Raw genomic sequence first — 20,835 nt, forward strand, 5'->3', positions numbered from 1 at the left:
TTCAAATTTTATGAAATCGAGCTTTTAAATCCCATCGGGTCTGGCCTTTATTGCTGATCGTAATCGCAATTCGTATATGCCTGCTAGCGGGGATCGCCAATCACCGATTATCGATTTAATCCTGATCGTCCATTCCTCTCCCAATCTGACGACTGAGATTGCACGTCGCAATCGCTATCGCATATCGCATTGCATATAGCCCAAGGGTTCTATATATCACCGATGCTGATCCGCTGATCCGATCATCGGCAATCGACATATCGCATAATCACAATCACCAAGTCCGGGGTCCCGATATCGCATATATGCCTGCCTCCGACCCGATACATCGGATCGGCTGATCGAGGTCTCTTCTGCCTCTTGGACCATCTCCGATGCGATTTCCCTTTATAAGGGTTTTTTTTGCCATTTTTAGGGGATTTTGCCTATTTTTCCAAAGAACAAAGGGCAACTTCTTTTTGTGATAACTTCTGCATCCTAAGTCCATTTTAGCCCATTCAAATTGCAGTAGATTTAGAATGAAAAGATCTCTGCCATGGGGCTATTTTTAGGAACTTCCTTGGACTTTCATTTTCCTCTGTGAGGAACACTTAGACTTAGGAATCTATCCAAAATCCATTTTGGATCAAGCAACCAAATATAATTAGAAACCAACATCTACACTAAAATCAGTGTATCTAGTGAAATCAATCAAATAGGAGTATAAATCACCATTTACACAAAAATCAATGCATCTAGAGCAAGCAATCATATAGGATTAGAAATTAACATCTACACTGAACCTTCTCTCTCCCCCTACAACTCCATCTCCTATCTCTCCCTCTCTCCTCGTCCCTATCAAGTCCTCTCTATGGTTATATTAAATTATTATTCAATATATTTGAAATCATAAAATTGATATTAAAATATTTTAATATTAATTTATTTTATTTTATTAAGATAAATCTTTATTAGTAGTATGATTTTTTTCAACTCCACTTCATGTTAATAAGAAAATAATTACACCTCATTTGTACCACACTAAATAAATATTTTAATGATAACAAACATTTTGTTTACTTTATAATAACAATTTGATATAAAATATTTTCTTGAAGATAGACACTGGAATATTGTAGTTACGACATATATTGAAATATTTTAACTAGTTATGATATACATTAAACTAGTTTCTTATTAATTTTTTTTTTCAACTAAAATTATTTTATTTAAAATAACTTTCTATTATTAATATGATTTTTTTTTAATATTATTTTATTTAAAATAACTTTCTATTATTAATATGATTTTTTTTTAATTTCATTTCATGTTAATAGAAAAAGAATTACACCTCATTTATATTAAACTAGTTTCTTATTAATATATTTTTTTTCAACTAAAATTATTTTATTTAAAATAACTTTTTATTATTAATATGATTTTTTTTAAAACTCCATTTCATGTTAATAGGAAAAGAATTACACCTCATTTATTTTGAGTACCACATTAAGTAAATATTTTAACGATAACAAATATTTTATTTACTTTATAATAACAATTTGATATAAAATATTCTTTTAAAGATAGACACTGGAATATTGTAATTAATACTTATATTGAAATAAATTAATTATGATATATATTGAAATAATTTGTTATTAATATTTTTTTTTCAAGTAGAAAAATTATACTGAGAATATATTTTTTGTTGGGATTAGACTATGAGACCTATGGAAACCAAACCTCTCACATAATTATTAAACCATGTCCTCCAAAAAAACATTGTATTTCTTTTTTTAATGTCATATATCAATACAATGTTGAGTATTAAAGAAATTATAGGCTAATTCCAACTAAATATGGAAGAACTTATTAGCAATATATATCTATATATATATATATATATAAACTTTGAATTATTTGTTCTTATGTTATGCTTATATATAAAGTTGATACACACATTCTTTACTTAAACTTGACATTAAAATATTTTTTTAATTAATATTTTTTTAAATATAATGTCTCGATTCCATATTAAACATGAAAGAAATTACTCATCTTAAATTATTAAAAACAACATTAAATATAATAATATATTTTTAAAATACAAATCTAATAAAATTATTGTTATATAATATATTAATATATTTTCAAAAATGAATAAATATAATGACAATTATAAAATAAATCCAATAACCCTTAAATAAATATATAAAAAATATTCAAAATTTAAAACTAAATTACTATGAAACGAATACCTTCATAAAAAACATTATAAATTAAATATATCCAATAAACTCATTATATAATAAATACTTATCCATAAATGTGTAACTTAAACAACTCTCTATTAAATTAAATTTCCAGTAAAATTAACGTGAAAATATAACAAGGAATCCCTTAGGGGGTGTATACATTCTTGGAGAGGGTGTATTGGGGGTTGGTCCCACCACCTTGTGACGTGATGCAAATTAATGAGCAAGGGGCGCAACCCGCTTTGAGCATGCATTTACATGTAGACCCCCAACTAGCCATTTATGACTATTTATCCTTGCAATTTTTTGTCGCTTATGAATTTTGGGTGGAGGCTTAGAGCAGAGGCGAGGACAAGGAGTCAACCTGCTTGTAACAATGGAAGATCAAGAATTTATCCCTGCCAAGTCATTGTTTATTTGGGTGTTGTGTCATGGAGAGTAGGAGGTTGAACATTGCATGGTGTTGGTGAAGTGGAGGTGGGAGGTTTTTTTGTCACCTGAGCATGGAATTCTCTTAGTGGGCTTCAAATATTCTATGCACCAGCCAATAGAGGTTCGTCTTTTGTAGATTGGGCATGGTGGTTCAAGTTGTTTTTCTTTTCTTTCACTCTTAAATTTGTATATTTTTAGCTATGTTTGGTTTCTCAATTCTGGTCTCATGTTATATGGTTTCTCAATACCACATTGATTATTAAAGGAATTACACACTAAATCAAACTAGTGTGGAAATCTTATTAACTAAATAAATAATTATTTTTAATTATTTTCTCTCATGTTATGTTTATATATAAATTTGATATAAAAATTATTTACTTAAGGTAGACATTGAAATATTTTATTTATGATTAACATTGAAATGTATTCTTTTTAAGTTATATGAAAGAAGTTACTCATCGGTGAATATTGAAAATATTTTATGTATGGTTAAAATTGAAATGGTTTTTTTAGTTATTAATACTTTTTTAATATAACTGTCACTCCATATTGAACATGTCAGTGTTGAACATGGATTACACATATCCCTTCTATTATAGAGAGTGCCTCTTTATTCAACAAAATATATTGAACATAGAATATTTTTTTATACTTTTAATATATTTGTATTATGATAAACATTGAAATACTTTTTTTTGATTATATTATGTTTTAATATGATATATCAATTCTATATTAAACATATACGAAATTACTCAGCTTAAATTGTTAAAAACAACTTTCATACAATAACATATTTTTAAAAATACAAATTTAATAAATTGTTATTATTTAAGATATCAATACATTTTCAATAAAATGAACGAAAATAATCATAATTATAAAATAAATCCAATAACCCTTAAATAAATATTTTTTAAAAATTCCAAAATTTAAAACTAAATTACCATGAAACAACTATCTTCATAAAAATCATTATAAATTAAATAGATCCATAAAAATGGTCATATAACAAATACTTAGCCATAAATGTGTAACTTCAACAACTCTTTATTGAATTAAATTTCAACTAATATTAACTTGAAAGCCCATGGGGCTTTGGATTGACGGTGAATGGGTGCACTATTAAGGCACTCCTTGCAATAGGTCATTGGTTCAAATCCCCTGTGGGTGCTTACCTACCCAAAAAAAAGAAGAAGCTAGGATTAACTTGAAAATATAACCAGGATCCCCATGGGGTGTGCACAATGTTCAAGAGGGTGTGTTGGGGGCTGAGCCCACCACCCGACGACGTGATGCAAATTAATGAGTAGGGATGTCATCTCCCCCCAACATGCATCTGCATGGAGACCCCCATCTAGCCATTTATGACTATTTATCCTTACAACTTACCGTCGTTCATGAATTTTGGGTGGAAGCTTGGAGCAAAGGAGAGGTCGAGGAGTCGACCTCTGTGCTGTTAGTGGAAGATCAAGAGTTTATCACTACTAAATTATCATTTATTTGGGTGATGGGTTGTGAGGAGGAGTGGTTTGAACATTGCATGGTGTTGGTGAAGTGGAGGTGGGATGGTGTTTTTCACCGGCGTGTGTAATTCTCTTAGTGGGCTTTGAATATTGAATGTGTTAGTGAGTAAAGGTTCATCTCTTGTAACTCGGGCATGGTGGTTCAGGTTGTTTTTTTCTCGCTCTTAAATTATGTATTGTTAGTTATGTTTGGTTTCTCAATTCCGATCTCTTGTTATCTATTGGGATCTATTGTTGGACTAAGTTTGAGAGCTTGTCTTGTTAATTTCCATTTTTGTTTTGGTCATTTGGTGTTTGAGTAGATTAGGTGTTTTCTAACTCTGTTTGTGCCTCACCACATTTCTATCTAGTGGTCTCTCATGACAAGTCTGTGAAATTGGATTAAATCTCTCTCCCTCCTCGTCTAATATGGGTTTGTGTAAATTTGGTAATATTGATCTTCTATTTGGTTTGTGTCTTTGTCCCTAGTTGAATTTTCTAGGGATAGGGGCTTGTATTCTGAGTCAAGCGAGCTCTGTTTTGTCTTAGTGTAAGGATCTCTCACACAGTTCGATCTAGCATATTTGGCATAATGACAATTCTATTTTTTGTGACCCTGTTTCTCGCTAGTGCATCATATGTTTTGTTCTCTTGCTCCTCTCAAGGTAGTGGATGCTTCACATGTTGCTACATGTGTGACCCCCATTTGGCAATCATGCCTCCCAAGCAGTGAATGTGTTGTAGGAGGGGGGTCGGGGGGAAGCATCTCACAAGGCCAACAAAGGGCCAGAATCTTTGATTTGGACTCTGTTGCCACCTATTTTAACATTGTTCCTCCATAGACACAGAGGGAAATATGAAAACTGGAAACACACGCAGGGGCAGAAAGACAATGCCACTTGGACTCTGAGATTTTGGATGAGGTTTTTATTTGGGTTTCGGATCTTGATCATACCAAGGAATGGAAAAAGAAATACTTAGACTCAATAGGCATTCACTTGCGGATGAAGATGTTGATCGACGTGGTCGTGAAGGACAAACAAGTGGAATAACATAATGTGTTTGCTTCTTTGGAGGACATGTAGAGGATGTTGAGGAAACAACACTTCACTTTGGAGAGGTTGGATGTAAGTTTTGCACACGTGGAAGGACACATCCACTGTGATTCGGACATTGATGCACCTCATAGATCAATTGTTAGGGACCTTGCTCTCATCTCCTCTTCTATTTTTTTAATATATAAGGTTGTTGATGCTTACTTATGGTAGGATAATCCTAAGTGAAATTTTTTTTGTTAGAATAAATGTAGTTGATGCTACTATAGTGAAGCGAGTAGCTAATCGATTCATCTTTGACAGGGTAAGTTATATGGATCTTTCATATTTTCCCCATGAATATGCACTTAAGAGGCAACAATATATTTTTTTAGGACTTGCATTTCATGGGTTTATTTTTTTGCACCTGTAGGATGTTGCCATTCCAACAATGGGACCTATTGAAAACGTTCTTAACTACAACTCATTCTGATGCTACATTTACTAGCTCTATTAGTCGATAAACTATTCATTGTCCCTAAACAATAATTATTGCTTGTTAGCTTTATCTCGACTTACAACCTATTGCATTTAATTTGAATAACAAGGACATAAAAATTGCGATTGTTTTTTAAATGAGATGGCAGGTCTTATAGTTTCAACATTGTAAGATGCCAGTGTTTTAATATCTATTAATCTTTCCATTGCACTTATTTGGAGTCATTGTATAAATTATGACTAGAAAAATGCGATCATTCAAAAATACTTTCCTCAAAAACACAAATTGAGAGTCATATGGAGTGAATCAGTGATCAAGTAGTATACATGTAACTCTAGGGAAATGTGTGAAGTTACAACAACTAGACCTTTCATATAACACACTCACAGGGCACATGCTTCATGTCAGACAACAATGATTCAAGTTACAATGAATAACATCGCTTGTGAGATATTACTTTTTTTTTGTACCAGATGCATGTCAAATGACACATGGGAATTGTTTGCAGCATTGGTGGCAGATAGGAAATTTTTTCACATGTCATGTTGTTTGTAGGGCCAAATTTTGTTTAGTCAAATGCATTCAAATTTTCTTTTCCTAGCCGATGAATATTGCTTAATTTTTTTGGGGATGAACATGAAATGTTGCTTCAACCATGGGCCATATATGCTTATCTTTTAGCAGGTCATAGAACATATTGTACCATGTATTTTTGTTGATAAGAGTAAATATTTCTCCTGTTAAATTAAATATGTTGTAAAGTTAAATTAATTTATTACTTGTTGTTAGAGACAATAATTTATGTTGCAAAGGAAATAGTTCCAAACTTGACAACCTCTAGATCACATAACATATCACATCTCTCTTCATCTATTCTCTTCTTCCATATGATACTACCTTATGACATTTCCATTGCAACATTTGGTGAAATTACTAGTTTAATTTATTATTTGTTATATCTTTTTAATATCAATTTGTCGTATAGTTCAACCCAACCTTCAACATATTAATAATAATATTTTAATAAAATAATTACTTAAATAGACACCGTTTAAGTGTTTTGAAATGTATTATTAATACGTTCAATGCAGTAAATGGTTTTGCCTTATATCATTAAAAATGATTATATTAAGTCATTATTCAATATATTTAAATCATTTAAAATTTTAATGAGTTCATTGCACTAAATAGTTTTGCCTTATATCGTTAAAAGTGATTATAATAAGTCATTATTCGATATATTTGAAATCATTTGTGTACATTAATATTGATATATCAGTATTTAATATAAAATTGATCTTGAAATATTTTAATATTAAGTTATTTTGTTTTATTAATATGATTTTTTTTAAACTCCGCCTCATGTTCACTGGGAAAAAATTCACCTCATTTATTTTCAGTACCACATTAAGTAAATATGTTAATCATAACAAACATTTTATTTACTACAAGACCAATTTATAATAATAACTTGATATCAAATATTTTTTTGAAGATGGACACTGAAATATGGTAGTTAATTTACTTTTTAATGTTATGTATCAAAACTATGTTGAGTATTGAAGGAATTACATATTAATTTTAATTAGATAAGTGAATATTTTTCTTAACTTTGAATTTTTTTATGTTATGTTTATATATAAAATTGATACAAAAATTGTTTTCTTAAAGTTGATATTGAATTTTTTTTAATTAATATTATTTTTAAAATGACATCTCAGTTCCATATTAAACATGAAAGAAATTACTCATCTTAAATGGTTAAAAACAACATTAATACAATAATATATTTTTGAAATACAAATATAATAAAATTGTTATTCTATAATATACTAATACATTTTCAATAAAAATGAATAGATATAATCATAATTATAAAATAAATCCAATAACTCTTAAATAAATATATATAATTTAAACATTCAAAATTTAAAACTAAATTACTATAAACAAATATCTTCATAAAAATCATTATAAATTAAATATATCCAATGAAATCATCATATAACAAATACTTATACATAAATGTGTAACTTCAACAACTCTCTATTAATTTAAATTTATAGTAAGATTAGTCAGAAAATATAACCATAATGTGTAACTTCAACAACTCTCTATTAATTTAAATTTATAGTAAGATTAGTCAGAAAATATAACCAAGAATCCCCCAAGGGGTGTACACAGTGTTCAAGAGGGTGCATTGGGGGTTGATCCCACAACCTTGTGATGTGATGCAAATTAACGAGTAGGGGTGCAACTCGCTTCTAGAATTCATCTGCATGGAGACCCCGACTGACCATTTATGGCTATTTATCCTTGCAACTTGTCGTCGCTCATGAATTTTGGGTGGAGGCTTGGAGCAGAGGCGAGGTCAAGGAGCCAACCCCTTTTATGGTGGAAGCTCAAGAGTTTACCGCTGCTAAGTCGTTGTTTATTTGGGTGTTGAGTCCTGAAGAGGAGTGGTTTGAACATTACATGGTGTTAGTGAAGTGGAGGTGGTAGGGTTTCTTTCACCTGTGTGTGGAAATCTCTCAGTGGGCTTTGAATATTGCATGTGCCATCCAATAGAGGTTCATCTTTTGTAGATTGGGCATGGTGGTAGAGGTTCATCTCTTGTAGATTGGGCATGGTGGTAGAGGTTCATCTCTTGTAGATTGGGCATGGTGGTGCAGGTTGTTTTTCTCTCACTCTTAAATTTGTATATTGTTAACTATGTCTGGTTTCTCAATTCTAGTCTCTTGTTATCTAGTTTCCCAATACCATGTTGAGTATTAAAAGAATTATATACTAACTGAAACTAGATGTGAAAAGCAATTATTAGCTAAATAAAATATTTTTTCTTACTTTTAATTATTTTCTCGTGTTATGTTTAGATATAAATTTGATATAGAAATTATTTACTTGAGGTAGATATTAAAATTTATATTTATCTATATTTATAACTACTGAAATACATTTTTTCAAGTTATATAATAAGAGTTAAGTGAATATTGAAAATATTTAATATATAATTAACATTGAAATATATATATATTTTTAATTATTAATATTTTTTTTAAATTTATTTGTCACTCCATATTGACATGTCAGTGTCACCCCATGTTGAGAATGGATTACACTATCTCCCTTCTATTGTAGAGAGTGCCTCTTTATTCAACAACATATATAGAATAGATAAAACTTTTTTTACACTTTTAATTATTTATTAAAATATTTTTATTATAATAAGGATTGAAATTTCTTTTTTTTTAATTAATATTTGTTTTAAATATAATATATTAATTTAGTATTAAATAGGAAAGAAATTATTCATCTTAAATGGTTGAAAAGAAATTTCATACAATAATATATTTTTAAAATACAAATTTAATAAAATTGTTATTCTTTAATATATTAATATATTTTGAATAAAAGGAATAAAAATAATCATAATTTTAAAATAGATCCAATAACTTTTAAATAAATATTTAAAAACATCTAAAATTTAAAATTAAATTACTATGAAACAAATATTTTGATAAAAATCATATAACAAACATTTATCCATAAATGTGTAACTTCAACGATTCTCTTTTAAATTAAAGTTCTAATAATATTAACTTGAAAACATAATCATGAATCACTCATGGGTTGTCTACAATTTTCAAGAGGTTGCGTTAAGAGCTAAGCTTGCCACCCTATGACATGATGCAAATTAATGAGCAGGGGGTGTCATTTGCCTGGGACATCCATATGCATGGAGTCCCTCACCTGTCCATTTATGTGTATTTATCTTTACAACTTATCGTTGTTCATGAATTTTGGGTGGAAGCTTGGAGCAGAGGCAACGTTAAGGGGCTGAGCTCCTTATTGTTAGTGGACGCTCAAGAGCTTATCACTGCTAAGTTGTTGTTGATTTGGGTGACGGGTCCTGAAGAGGAGTGGTTTGAACATTGCATGGTGTTGGTGAAGTAGAGATGGGAGGGATTTTTTCACCAGCGCATGTAATTCTCTCAGTGGGCTTTGAATATTGAATGCACCAGCCACTGAAGTTTCATCTCTTGTAGTTCGGGCACGGTGGTAAATGTTGTTTTTTTCTCGCTCTTAAATTGTATATATTGTTAGCTATGTCTGGTTTGTCAATTCCAATCTCATGTTATCTGTTGGGAACTATTTGGGTTAAGATTGAGAGTTTGTTTGGTTAATTTTCATTCTAGTTTTGGTCATTTGGCATCTCAGCAGAAAGATTAGGCATTTACTGACTGCATGCCTCACCACATTTCTATATAGTGGTCTCTAATGACTGTGTGCATGCCTCACCACATTTCTATCTAGTGGTCTCTCATGACGAGTCTGTGAAATTGGATGAAATCTCTCTCCCCTCCTGGTCTAATATGGGTTTGTGTAAATTTGGTAATATTTTTCTTTTAGTTAGTTTGTATCTTTGTACCTGGTTGAATTTTCTAGGGACGAGGATTTGTATTCTGAGTGGAGCGAGCTCTTTGTTGTCTGAGCGTAAGGATCTCTTACACAGTTCAATCTCGCACATGTAGTATAATGACAATTCTGTTTTTTTTGGCCCAAGTTCTTGCTAGTGCATCATATGTTTCGTTCTCTTGCTCCCTTCTAGGTTGTGGATGCTTCACATGTTGCTACATGTGTGACCCCCATTTGGCAATCATGCCTCCAAAGCAACAAATGTGTTGCATGAGGGGGGTTGGGGGAAGCATCCCACAAGGCCAACAAACAGCCACTCTGTTCGCTTTGGACTCTGTTGCCACCTATTTTAACATTGTTCCTCCAAAGACATGGAGGGAAATATGAAAACTAGAAACACACTTGGACTCTGAGATTTTGGATGAGGTTCTTATTTGTGTTTCGGATCCTCATCATACCAAGGAATGGAAAAAGAAATACTTAGACTCAATAGCCATTCACTTGCGGATGAAGATGTTTCTCGACCTAGTCCTGAAGGAAGGACAAACAAGTGGAATAATATAATGTGTTTGCTTCTTTGGAGGACATCTAGAGGATGTTGAGGAACCAACACTTCACTTTGGAGAGGTTGGATGCAAGGATTGCACATGCTAAAGGACACGTCCACTGTGATTCGGAAATTGATGCACCTCCTATATCAAGTGTTAGGACCTTGCTCCGATCTCTTCCTCTGTTATGGAATGATGTTTATGATTTCTAGTGTTCTTTTTGCTATGATATGCTATCCTTTGGCAGCCAAATAGAAAGGGTTTTTTGTATACTCTGGACTAGTGGGATGGTTTCTGCTTTCTTGATTTTTCGGGTTAACAAATACTTTTTAGTAATAAGCACTTCATTGGAAAAAGCAAAAATTCACTCAAATAAATAAATATAACAACTATATATCTCTAAACTATTTTTATAATATAAAAAAAATTAATTCACCAAAAAAAATATAACCCAAAAGGGAAAAAATTGAAAATATAACCCCTGGCGGCAACTTACACATGCTAATTTCTTTGATTTCATTTTCATGCCCTGTAATTTATGTTTCTGTTTTTGTGCCATCTTATGTTTGTTGCAGTGGATAGCATCACTCTCATCTGGATGAGTCTAATTTGTGACATATTTATTGATGTCAGGCCTACATCCAAAGAATTTGTTGGGCTTTCCATTTCCATATCAATTTCCATTTGTCATATTTAACATATTGTCATACCATCGAAAGGTGATGCACTTTCCTTTCTCTGGAATGATTATAACACCAACCTGTGATCCACACAGAATAGATAATTCACGTGCTTTTTTAATGAGTGTTGAGTTTCTTTTATAAAAACATCCATTTCTTAGACCACCCTCCTTTATTTTCATTATTGCCAACCTTTTCCGGCCCATTTTTATTTTTACAATACATATCAGTAATTTGTCAAAGCATCAACAAATTCAATAAATATTAGCTATCATATTTAAAAAAAAACTCAACAAATGTACTATTAGCTTCCTCTCCTCTCCTTCAAGAAAGTTCAATAAAAGTAAAAGCAGTAAAATAAAATAAATGTAATGTGTAACCAAAAAAAATAAAAAGGAAGGCTTAGCATGATAATACAAAATAATTAACATTAGTGTGAGAAGAGTGATAGTGAATCACCATACCTAGTATGAAGCCAACATGAATCATTATAAATCAAATCAAATCCAATCCACTACCACGGAGCGAGCTATATAAGATCAGGGTCATGTGAGTAACTGCATGTACGAGATAAGGAAACCCCATATGAAAATGAAAACGAAAACGAGGGATTTTAGATACGTACAACTCTTAAAGCTTACTAATGTTGTTTTGCTCAATCTACTTACACTAACCTACTAATGTCGTTTTGCTCAATCTACTTACACTAACCCTGAAGTAGCTTAACATTGTTGTTTTACTCAATGTGATTGTTATACTGGCACCCAAAACTATTGAGGTAATTACCATGGAGTGGAGTTTGTCCTCATGGTTCCATGTTTAATTTAATGCATTTATTTGAAGAGTATTTTAAATCTTTTTAATTTTTAAATTTATTTTTTCAAAATAAATTACATTAAAATTTGAAAAGTTCACCCAAAACGTTAATACAATTATGAGTAACCATATAGAACATTTAATAAAACCAACTTTGTTTAATGTAAGCAAAATATTATAATTCGAAATACAAACATTTAATTAAAAAAACTTTGTTTACTGTTGGCTCAATATTATGTATAATATTAAAATTTGAAATACAGACATTTAATTAAAAAACTTAGTTTACTTAAAAAACTTAGTTTACTGTTGGCTCAATATTATTATATGAAACATTGAGATGTAAAATACAGGACAATTGTGAGATTTAGTGGCAAGACTTTTTAGGGACCTTGCTTTCATCTCTGATGTTTTTTCTAGTGTTTTTTTACTAAGATATGCTATGCTTTGGTAGCCAAATAAAAAGGTTTTTTTTTTTTTTTTTTTTTTTTTATACTCTTCACTAATGGGATAGTTTGTGCTTTTCAGTTTTTTTGGAGTTCACAAATAATTTTGAGTAATGAATACTTTATTTAGAAAAGCCAAAATTCACTCAAATAAATAAATATAACAATTATATATATCTGAACTATTTTGATAACCTAAAAAATTTAATTCACCCAAAAATAAAAAATTTAAAATATAAGCTAAAAAGGGCTAAATTTCTCAGTAAGACGAATGGATAGGTCTGGTAAAGTTATAAAATATATGCCCTTAACCAGTCATTTGTAGTGGAATAAATGTTCGAATTTAGTAGCGATGCATAATTGTTATATGCTGATGTCATTGTAAAAATACATCTGAACCCAATCAGCGTTAGCGTTAGGTATTAAAAAATGGGGATATAAACCTTTACGTCCGAAGTTGGAAAGATATAAATGTTTAAGTGAACTTATATGGAAAGATGAGTGTTTGGAATTTGTAACGCTGATTCAAAAAAATTAACAAATAAATTTCAATAAAGTTCAATTTATAATTAAAATGTTTAAAATCCACGAAAATAATGTTAACAAAAACAATAGGCGGAATAAATAACGATTTAGTTAAGTAACAATAAAGTTCAATTTATAATTAAAATGTTTAAAATCCACGAAAAACAATAGGTGGAATAAATAACGATTTAGTTAAGTGAAGAAGTCGAAGTGGGTCGGCTTAGGAGTGGGTGCAAGTGAAAAGAGCCCCTCGACACATATTTAAATAATGTGTATTTACAGAGCAGTCTCAAAATAAAATAAATTCACCACAAATCTGGAGGATCAGCGTTAAAAGGAAAGGAAAGGAATATATATATAGAATGGAGAGGAGGTACCTTTTCAACGGCTACGAGATCACCGACTCTTTCAATGCCGTAGACAGGCCTAAGCGGTTGCGAGACGCGGGGAGTTTTGCAGTTTTTTATGTAATTCCCCGTGTGGGACATCCCTATAAGCAACATATTCCAATGGAAGCCAACAAAAACCAACGACCGCCAGTTGCAGTGACCGGCGTTACTCAGACACCACAACAAGAAAAGGAGGCGGCTGGTGGCGGCGCCTCTGACGTTGACAATACGAGGAAGCAAAGGAGAAAGCCAAAGAAATCAGAGATAGCGACGGAAGAGAAGATAGAGAAGATACAAAATAGGCCAAGGAACTATAAATCTAAGCGAGCAAAAAACGCAGCGTTGGCGGCGGAGTTGGCTGCGGAGGAGGCTGAGGTAGACGTTGAGGTAGCCGCGGCCTTGGCTGCGATAGAGGCCCAAAGTGATGATCAGGTTAATACGCCACGTCAACACGTTCCCTATGACTACCCTGTGACGTGGACAATACAAGGAAGCACCCTGTATGGTAACTCTACATATGGTAATCTTAATCCCACGGCCCAAAGTGATGATCAGGTTAATACACCACGTCAACACGTTCCCTATGACTACCCTGTGACGTCGACAATACGAGGAAGCACCCTGTATGGTAACTCTACATATGGTAATCTTAATCCCACAGCCCAAAGTGATGATCAGGTTAATACGCCACGTCAACACGCTCCCTATGACTACCCTGTGACGTCGACAATACGAGGAAGCACCTTGTATGGTAACTCTACATATGGTAATCTTAATCCCACGGCCCAAAGTGATGATCAGGTTAATACGCCACGTCAACACGTTCCCTATGACTACCCTGTGACGTCGACAATACGAGGAAGCACCCTGTATGGTAACTCTACATATGGTAATCTTAATCCCACCACCCTGTATGGTAACTCTACATATGGTTCAACTCAATCTATATACAACATTTGTAAAACTTTGGAACCTCAAACCAAGTAAGGCCATAATTATATCATTATTTCCGAAATGATTGGGTGGGATTGTCCACGAAGAACCCATATTACCATGAGAGTAGAATATGATCTAGTTAGGTGTTCTCACTGGTTGTATCTTTTTTTCATTCAAATGTCTCCTATTTGTTAGTCCATATTTTTTGATGTCAAATTCCTTATGAGGGTGTTTTGAACTTATCGACATTTATGTTATTGGAAGTTGGTTCATGTTGTAGTTGTTTTTTTTAAAGTTGATATGTTAAGACCATAATAATAAGCCGTAGTCTTTAACGCGACTTTTTGAAAGTCTTTCCGGCGATTTTTTCCGGTGAAAATCCGGTAGTGATTTATTGAAATCGAAGTTTGATAACTAGTTTCTGCACAATGAAAGCGTCCCAGGGGTTTTTCAGGGTGCTGAATCCAAATATGCAGTTAAAAAACCATTTTAACTGCAACAAATCATGATTTCATCTCAATTTCTTCCGCCGGATTCCGTCACCGGAATCTCAAAAAGTCGCATTATAGACAACTCCTAATAATAATTCTCTCCTACTTTTCTTGGGCTTTAATAAACTTTTTATTGTTTGACTTACAACTCAAGATTTTAGTCCCCAAGTTTCTAAAAGTCTTTATTTAATTACGAGGTTTCTATAATATCAATCAATATTATATATATCTATATACATATATGTTAACCTCTTAGTACTTCTCTTCATTTTTAATATGGTACTTAATGTAAACCCCAAAATATTCAGGGCACCAAAGATATTAAAAATGTTATAATTAACCAGTGTTGTATATGTTATAATTAACAAGTGTTGTATGACAGTGTAGACCCTGCCACATAAATTTGTAAAAAGATATGGTTTAGTTATTTGCCTAAACCAAATATTTACAAATGCATTTATTTCAATTTATGTATGAAGTTATATGAATTGAATATACAAATTGATTATTGAAGATCTACAAATACATTCATTTGTGGTTTTTTAATATATCAACACTTAAATATAACATACTCTGCATTTTTATCCATTTTACCTTTTTCAATTTGTCAATATAAAAAATAATTAACTAATGGTTATTGAAATTATAATTTTGGATTAATAAAATTGTCATTTTCTTATATAAAAAAAATGACTTCATATTTTCAAATACCTTGAATGTAACTAAATTATACAATATTTATATTGCCACCCATCATTGTATTTTTTAATACATTTAAAACAAAGTAACAAAAGAGAATCTAGTATAAGGTTATATTATGAATAATTAAATATTTATAATGGAGTTAACTACAACTTAATATTTTGCTTTAATGTAAATTATAAAATTTAAATATATAATTTAAATTTATTGAGAGAAACTTATTATGGGTCAAGAGGGATCAAATCCTTTGAGGTTGAAACCTTCTTTTTGGAGTGTAGAAGTTGAGGAAAGGTTTGCACCTCAAGGCATTTGATTCCTCTGGGTGCATGATAGATCCAGTGTTAGATGGATCTAAGTTGGTTCCACTTGAGGGCAACAATGTCACATTTTTAGATTATCAATATCATCCATATGTCTGAGATAAATATTTAATGCATATAATGCAAGCAATCAAATAGGATTAGAAAACAACATCTACATTGAAATCAATGCATCGAATGCAAGCAATCCGAAATGAGATTAGAAATCAACATCTACAATAAAATCAATGCATCTAGTGAAAGTAATCAAATAGGATTAGAAATCGACATTTACACTAAAATCAATGCATCTAGTGAAAGGAATCAAATAGGATTAGAAATCAACATTTACACTGAAATCAATGCATCTAGTGAAAGTAATCAAATAGGAGTATAAATAACCATTAACATTAAAATCAATGCATCTAGAGCAAGAAACCAAATAGGATTAGAAATTAACATCTACACTGAAATCAAGGCATCTAGTGAAAGCAATCAAATATAATTAGAAATCAACATTTGCACTGAAATAGGATTAGCAATCATCATCTACACTCAAATCAATGCACCTAGTGCAAGAAATCTTCTTCCCTCTCTCCCCCCTCCATATATATTTGTATCTCCCTCTATCTCTCCTTTGTCTCTCTATCTCTCCCACCTAAAACACATATGATCTCTCCCTCCCTCCCTCCCTCTCTTCATCTCCCTCTTCTTCCATCTCTTCACCTCCCATTTATATTTCTACCCCATCTACCTCTCCTTTGTCTCTTTACATCACCCCCAAAACATACACACTCTCTCTCCATCTCTCCCTTATCATTCCTTCTCTCTCTCTCCCCCTCCAACTCCATCTCCTATCGCTCCCTCTCTCCTCCTCTCTATCAAGTCTTATCTTTGGTACTCCCCCTCTCTCCCTTTCTCACCTACCTCCCTGCCTCTCTCCTCATATCTCTCTTTCTCTCTCTTTACCCTCCAACCTTGTCACTATCTAACTCCCTCTCTCCTTCTCTCTCTCTCCCTCTCTCTCTCTCTCTCTCTCTCTCTCTCTTACCCTTCTATCCCTCTCTCACTCCTCTCTCTATCTCTCTTTCTTCATTCCTCCTCTCCCATGTCCTTCATTTTATCTCCATTTTTCCCTTGTCACTCCCTCTATCTCTCCACCTATATCAATCTATGTCTTTGTTCTTCCCTCCATATATATCTTCAATTAATATATATCATGATATATTAATATATTATAATTTAAAAAATTAACTTTCTATATCACCCCAAAAATATACACACTCTTTCTCCATATCTATCTGTCTCTCCCTCCCTCTTCCTCTCCCTCTCCCTCTCTTCCACTTCTCTCACCCTTCTATCTCTCTTTTCTCTTGCTCTCCTCTCTCTCTATCTCCCTTATCACTTCCTCTCTCCACATTTCTCTCTCTATGTATTATCACTCCATCTCTCTCTCCCTCCCTCTCTCCACCATCTTTGTGTCTCCATCTGTCTCTCTCTCTCTCTTACCCTTTTATCCCTCTCTCACTCCTCTCTTTATCTATCTCTTCATTTCTCCTCTCCCACCTCCTTCATTTTATCTCGATTTCTCCCTTGTCACTCCCTCTATCTCTCCACCTTTATCAATCTATGTCTTTGTTCTTCCCTCCATATATATCTACAGTTAATATATATCATGATATATTAATATATATTATAATATAACAAATTAACTTTGTATATCACCCCCAGAATATACACTCTTTCTCCATATCTATCTGTATCTCCCTCCCTCTTCTTGTCCCTCTCCCTCTCTTCCACTTCTCTCCCTCTCTCCTCCTTCTATCTCTCTTTTCTATTGCTCTCCTCTCTCTCTATCTCCCTTATCACTTCCTCTCTCTCTCTACCTTTCTCTATCTATGTCTTATCACTCCATCTCTCTCTCCCTCCCTCTCTCCTCCCTCTCACATTCTCTCTCCATTTTTCTCTCACCTCGCTCTATCTCCCCCTTTCTCTCTCTTCACTCTCCAACTATGTCACTATCTCCCTCCCTCTTTCCTTCTCCCCCCCCTTCATTCCATCTCTCTTTTCTCTCTCTATCTCACCCAAAAACATACACACTTCCTCTCCATCTCTTTCCCTCTCTAAATTTTTATCTCTTTATGTCTTTCTTCTTCACTACCTCTTTCCAAGATCATACCCCTGTACTTTGTTCTTTACTGTCCATAATAGCTCAGCTTAACTCACTGAGTAGTCCTATTTCTCTCCTTGAAATTTGGGTTTTTTGTCCTTGTTTTCAGCTCTGTTTAATTGTTTTGCTGCTTATCAACAGTATCTCATTGCTGAAGCCTCCTTGCTTTACATAGTTCAGCCTCCATTCATTAGGATTAGTAAATATGTTTATGTATGTGTCCATCATTTGCAATCCTTTGTCGAAAAGTTGCTTAAATCGAACTGTCGTTTTGCTGCAAAAAGTGTCGTAATTGTCATTTTGTAATAAAAAAGTGAAGTGTCGTTGAGTCTTCCTTCCTTGGATAGTCGATTGAACTATTTATCATGTATTTGATTTGATTTGTTGATATATTGAAGTGTCAAAAGCATTATCTATTTGAAATCGAAAAGTGTCATTTAGTCTTCCTTTCATTTTGAAGAGATTGTCGAAGTGTCGCTTTGAAGAAAATATTTCAGATCTATACTTAGTTTTCCTTCTTGGCATTTTTCACATTAAAGGGAACAAAAAGCAAATACACGCATTTGCATTTGCATTTAGACTGTGTGCGAAAAATGATTTAGGAAAAGTGCATTTAGTGTGTGTTCTTTGCTCTTTGTTTGAAAGAATAGTAATCTTCTTTCCTTAGTAGCTATGATTTTCATTGCTAAAAATAAACAACGATTGTTTATCATTTTAGATTGCATATTTAGGAATTTTACATCTACATCACGCAGTGAACCTTGAAAGGCAAACTTCTAAACAAGATAAACTCTAAAATAAATTTCAATGAACTTAACAACGCTTTGGAACCTAACGCAACGCATCTAGAGGTCTAGGCTAGAGACGTGTTCTGGCGTCATAAAATCTAGTAACTATCGTTTTCATCAAAGGTTGGGTGATTCCTCCTCTTTGATATGACAAGTGATAGCACAGACTTGTGCTCCTTGTACCGTCAAGTATATATTGGGAGACCACAATAGGCTTATATCCTTTATCCATAGGAAGTTGTGTCTACTGCCCTATCGATCACAATGCACTGAACAAAGCATTCAGGAAGATTGACTATCATACATAAGTCCTTGGTAATTTCTCTTTAATTTATCACCAAGGTGTATTTTGCATTTTTGCGATTGGTTTGGTAATCCCTCTGTCTAGATCTCCAGAGTAGTCACTTTCGTTCCTTTTCGACTCCTTAAAAGAAAAGGTCCATCTAAGCACTTGTCACTTCAAGCTCATTAAAAATCGAAGGGGACTAGAGTCATCTTTAGCTTTTTCTCGACTCTTAAACATTGAAAAAGAAAAGTTGTGTCAAAGCGTCATTAAAATTAATTTAAATTCGGAATAACATCCCTGTTCCTTCGTTGGTCTTAGGTGGAGAGAACGGAGTCCACCAATCAAGGAATCCCTTTGGAGGGAATTCCTAGTCCTTTTACATCTTGGGGAAATATTGGTGCACCTCATATGGCCACTTTGTCCCTTCCAAGAATTACTATTGGCCTGCCAGTATGGCTATTCTCAACCTCTGTGGTTCAAAACAACGTGATCCCTCAACAATTGAATCAACAACCAGTTGATGTTAAAATTGACCCCTCGCCTTCTTCTTCATTTGTTTCTCCCTCCCCTTCTTCCTATTCACTTGGTGAAAGTAGTGATGCTAGTAACCAAATTCCTGAGAAGAAGCAGAAATGGAAGGAGAAGAAGAAGAAGTCAATGAAGCAAGGGGGCAACCATGAATCATCTGGTGAAAATCCGCACACTAAATCTCCTAAATATCCTTATGTAATTTGCAAAGGGAGCCATTTTCATCAAGATTGTCCGTGCATTCCTCAAATCTTGAGAGAATGGTCCCCTCGTTCGCACCAACTGGTGTCATCAACCTTTGTTGATCATGTTAATAATACACCATCAACTAGTGATAGTGAAGTCCACGGACAGGAAAAGAAAGTCAAAGTTCCATGTGCTTTATGTGAAGGGAACCATATACTTCCCTATTGTCCCTTTTTGGGTGAGGCCAAAAGAGTCTTGCATAACCGTCCTGCTTCACTGCAGCAAATTCCACCTGGATACAAGAAACTCTCCCCTAGTCCTTTACTAGTTGAAAATTCGACTGACTTAACTGAACCATTGGTCAAAACATCAATCGTTGAAAGTGAATCTTCTGAGTCCATATCAGACCAAAGTTAGCAGGTCGAGATAACATTCGACCCAGTCTTGCCTTCAGAAACTCCACCTTTAGATGATATCATTCCCAAAGAGAGTGAGAACAATACTGTTCAAATTCTTTTTGTCACTTCAGAGTCCAATGAACTTTGGGGCAATCCACCCATTCCTTCACAATAGGAAGAGGATTCCCCATTTCCCACTACTCAAGGGGTTATTTCACCCATTTATTTGGTACCCCCTCCAATCAGTATAATCGCTTCCTTTTATTGGAATCGACTAGCAATATCTCGCCTTCCTTATAATGTACCATTCCGAATCATAATACAAGTTTACAAAATGATCATGTCTGGCACTATCATAGATGAAGGGGATTCAGTGAGTATCCTTTCCTCAACTTCTTGGAAAGCACTTCGTTCGCCATCGCTTATGCCTGTTATATAGAATTTGTCAAGCTTTAATAAAGGAACCACTATACCATTAGGGATCCTTCCCAAGTTGCCGATAACTTTGAGAAGGAAAATCGTTC

Source organism: Pinus tabuliformis, chromosome X, assembly GCF_031772625.1.
Source record: "Pinus tabuliformis cultivar Carrire ecotype Pingquan chromosome X, CPIR1, whole genome shotgun sequence".
Taxonomy (NCBI): domain Eukaryota; kingdom Viridiplantae; phylum Streptophyta; class Pinopsida; order Pinales; family Pinaceae; genus Pinus; species Pinus tabuliformis.